This window comes from Palaemon carinicauda, chromosome 35 (assembly GCF_036898095.1).
Source record: "Palaemon carinicauda isolate YSFRI2023 chromosome 35, ASM3689809v2, whole genome shotgun sequence".
Taxonomy (NCBI): domain Eukaryota; kingdom Metazoa; phylum Arthropoda; class Malacostraca; order Decapoda; family Palaemonidae; genus Palaemon; species Palaemon carinicauda.
The window spans coordinates 32,467,757-32,472,756 of record NC_090759.1 but is presented as its reverse complement, the minus strand read 5'-3'; positions in this window follow the sequence as shown (position 1 = coordinate 32,472,756).

Sequence of the window (5,000 nt, the reverse complement as noted above, 5' to 3'; positions counted from 1 at the left end):
GATAAGTAACACGTTAATTATTATCAGTTTTTTTTTTTTTTTTTTTTTTTTTTTTTTTTTAACGAGTTGATGCAAATGTAAGTTTTTAACGCAAATATAAAGAAATTACATGTTTCTTTTCATATTTTATATATGAAACATCCGTTTTAATTTTGTTATTGTTTCTAAGCCTTTTACTCCCAAAGCTATTCGGAACTTTCCAACCCGTAACCCCCAAGGCTATTTGGAACTTTCCAGCCCCTAGCCCCCAAGGCTATCTGGAACGTTCCAACCCTTAACCCCCAAGGCTATTTGGAACCTTCCAACCCTTAACCCCCAAGCCTATTTGGAACTTTCCAACCCTTAACCCCAAAGGCTATTTGGAATTTCACAACCCTAGCCCCCAAGGCTATTTGGAACTTTACAACCCCTAACCCCCAAGGCTATCTGGAACTTTCCAACACTTAACCCCCAAGCCTATTTGGAATTTTCCAACCCTTAACCCCCAAGCCTATTTGGAACTTTCCAACCCTTAACCCCCAAGCCTATTTGGAACTTTCCATCCCTTAACACCCAAAGCTATTTGGAACTTTCCAACTCTTAACCCCCAAGGCTATTTGGAACTTTACAACCCCTAACCCCCAAGGCTATCTGGAACGTTCCAACCCTTAACCCCCAAGGCTATTTGGAACCTTCCAACCCTTAACCCCCAAGGCTATTTGGAACTTTCCAACCCTTAACCCCAAAGGCTATTTGGAACTTTACAACCCCTAACCCCCAAGGCTATCTGGAACTTTCCAACCCTTAACCCCTAAAACTATTTGGAACTTTCCAACCCTTAACCCCCAAGCCTATTTGGAACTTTCCAACCCTTAACACCCAAAGCTATTTGGAACTTTCCAACCCTTAACACCCAAAGCTACTTGGAACTTTCCAACTCTTAGCCTCCAAGGCTATTTGGAACTTTCCAACCCTTAACCCCCAAGGCTATTTGGAACTTTCCAACCCTTAACACCCAAAGCTATTTGGAACTTTCCAACCCTTAACCCCCAAGGCTTTTTGGAACTTTCCATCCCTTAACCCCCAAGGGTATTTGGAACTTTCCAACCCTTAACCCACAAGACTATTTGGAAATTTCCAACCCTTAACCCCTGGGCTATTTGGAACTTTCCAACCCTTAACCCCCAAGGCTATTTGGAACCTTCCAACCCTTAACCCCCAAGCTATTTGGAACTTTCCAACCCTTAACCCCCAAGGCTATTTGGAACTTTCCAACCCTTAACCCCAAAGGCTATTTTTGAACTTTCCAACCCTTAAACCGAAAGGCTATTTTTGAACTTTCCAACCCTTAACCCCCAAGGCTATTTGGAACTTTCCAACCCTTAACCCCCAAGCCTATTTGGAACTTTCCCACCCTTAACCCCCAAGGCTATTTGGAACTTTCCAACCCTTAACCCCCAAGCCTATTTGGAACTTTCCAACCCTTAACCCCAAAGGCTATTTTTGAACTTTCCAACCCTTAACCCCCAAGCCTATTTGGAACTTTCCAACCCTTAACCCCAAAGGCTATCTTTGAACTTTCCAACCCTTAACCCCTAAAACTATTTGGAACTTTACAACCCTTAACCCCCAAGCCTATTTGGAACTTTCCAACCCTTAACACCCAAAGCTATTTGGAACTTTCCAACCCTTAACACCCAAAGCTACTTGGAACTTTCCAACTCTTAGCCTCCAAGGCTATTTGGAACTTTCCAACCCTTAACCCCCAAGGCTATTTGGAACTTTCCAACCCTTAACACCCAAAGCTATTTGGAACTTTCCAACCCTTAACCCCCAAGGCTTTTTGGAACTTTCCATCCCTTAACCCCCAAGGGTATTTGGAACTTACCAACCCTTAACCCACAAGACTATTTGGAAATTTCCAACCCTTAACCCCTGGGCTATTTGGAACTTTCCAACCCTTAACCCCCAAGGCTATTTGGAACCTTCCAACCCTTAACCCCCAAGCTATTTGGAACTTTCCAACCCTTAACCCCCAAGGCTATTTGGAACTTTCCAACCCTTAACCCCAAAGGCTATTTTTGAACTTTCCAACCCTTAACCCCCAAGCCTATTTGGAACTTTCCAACCCTTAACCCCAAAGGCTATTTTTGAACTTTCCAACCCTTAAACCGAAAGGCTATTTTTGAACTTTCCAACCCTTAACCCCCAAGGCTATTTGGAACTTTCCAACCCTTAACCCCCAAGCCTATTTGGAACTTTCCCACCCTTAACCCCCAAGGCTATTTGGAACTTTCCAACCCTTAACCCCCAAGCCTATTTGGAACTTTCCAACCCTTAACCCCAAAGGCTATTTTTGAACTTTCCAACCCTTAACCCCCAAGCCTATTTGGAACTTTCCAACCCTTAACCCCAAAGGCTATCTTTGAACTTTCCAACCCTTAACCCCAAAGGCTATTTTTGAACTTTCCAACCCTTAACCCCTCCCCCCCCCCCCCCCGGCGTTTTTCTTTTTCAAGCACGTTTTGCAATATTTTATTTTATAAATTACGCTGACAGCCTTAATTTTCGTCATAGAGGTCAGGTTGGTCTCATTATTTTGAAAAATGCCTGGAGTTTCTCATAAAGTTATCAAATATATGCAAAAAAATATTCAAATAACAGTTTTTTGCAAGGACGTGCCTGTACGTTAAAACATTCCATTCCAATTGTTCATTATTTCTTATTTCGTTTATTTATTTTCTGATTTCCTTTCCTCACTAGGCTATTTTTCCCTGTTGGAGCCCTTGGGCTTATAGCATCTTGCTTTTCCAACAAGGGCTGTAGCTTAGCTAGTAATAATAATAATATCTACATATTGCAAATCACATACAACAGATATTGAGCTGCATTATAATCTTGCCACGAGCCTCCGTTTCACACTTCAAAAAGATCACATTATTATCATTATTATTATTATTATTATTATTATTATTATTATTATTATTATTATTATTATTATTATTATTTGCCAAGCTACAACCCTAGTTGGAAAAGCAGGATGCCATAAGCCCAAGGGTCCCAAAAGGGAAAATAGCTCGGTGAGGACAGGGGATAAGGAAACAAACTAAACGAGAAGTTTAAGAACAAAAACATTAAAATAAATCTTTCATGTATGAACTAAAAAAATACCAAAATAACCAGAGGAAGAGAGAGAAGATAGAAAAGTGCGCACACGTGTACCCTCAAGCAAGAAATAATGAAACATCAACTTTAGCTTGATAATTCTTATTTATAAAATCTGTTTATTTTCGGCTAAGTTTTTTTCCTTAGAAAAAAAAATTCAAAAATATTTCCAAGAGTTGTCAAAGTAATATATATAAAAATGTCTTCATATCCTACACCACAAGGCGCAAGATTTTGAGCTATTTTCCTTCTGCAAATACTCTTTGGCAGGACACTAGGCCTAGTGTCTGTTCGATAAGACCAGGGACCCAAGGACAGCTTTGTTCATTCATTTACATCATCTCTCTTTTAGGACTATCACAGGCCTTCGCATTATTGGGAGTAGGTCGGGAATGAGGAAATAATTCATGATGATCGTTCCAGGCTACACACATTGCAGAACACAACATTATGGATATATATACATACAGTACATATGTACATACATACACGCATATATATATATATATATATATATATATATATATATATATATATATATATATATATATATATATATATATATATATCTATATATATATATATATACATACAGGTACATATATATATATATATATATATATATATATATATATATATATATATATATACATACAGGTACATATATATATATATATATATATATATATATATATATATATATACAGGTATATATATATATATATATATATATATATATATATATATATATATATATATATATACAGGTATATATATATATATATATATATATATATATACAGATATATATATATATATATATATATATATATATATATATATATATATATATATATATATATATATATATATATATATACCCAATTGCTAAGTATACCCTACTTCCGAAAGTAAATTATGTAAAAGAAATATTCAAATAACTTGGTTTTTCACATAATTCTAACCGGTAAATTTTAGACCATGAACTAAATTTCAAATGAGATGATTAACGTCTTTATTTGGATTTTAGTTGGCATTAATCGACAAGGCTAAAACAAAGTATCATTATAGCATATGCTTCATAAGTAATATCGTTTATATTCAAAGTACTTTCGTGAAACCGACCGAACGTGACTGGCTATTTCCTGACTGGACATGACTGGTTAATTCCTGACTTAACGTGACTGTTTATTTCTTGACTTAACGTGACTGGCTATTTCCTGACTTAACGTGATTGCCTATTTCCTAACTGAACGCGACTGGCTATTTCCTGACTGAACGTGACTGGCTATTTCCTGACTGAACGTGACTGGTTATTACTTAACGTGACTAGTTATTTCTTGACTTAACGTGACTGGCTATTTCCTGACTTAACGTGATTGCCTATTTCCTAACTGAACGCGACTGGCTATTTCCTGACTGAACGTGACTGGCTATTTCCTGACTGAACGTGACTGGTTATTACTTAACGTGACTAGTTATTTCTTGACTTAACGTGACTGGCTATTTCCTGACTTAACGTGATTGCCTATTTCCTAACTGAACGTGACTGGCTATTTCCTGACTGAATGTGACTGGCTAATTCCCGACTGAACGTGACTGGCTATTTCCTGACTGAACGTGACTGGCTATTTCCCTGACTGAACGTGACTGGCTTTTCCCTAACTGAACGTGGCTGGCTATTTCCTGACTGGACATGACTGGCTAATTCCTGACTGAACGTGACTGGCTATTTCCTGACTGAACGTGACTGGCTATTTACTGTCTGAGCGTGACTGGCTATTTCCTAACTTAACGTGACTGGCTAATTCCTGACTGAACGTGACTGGCTACTTCCTGACTGAACGTGACTGGCT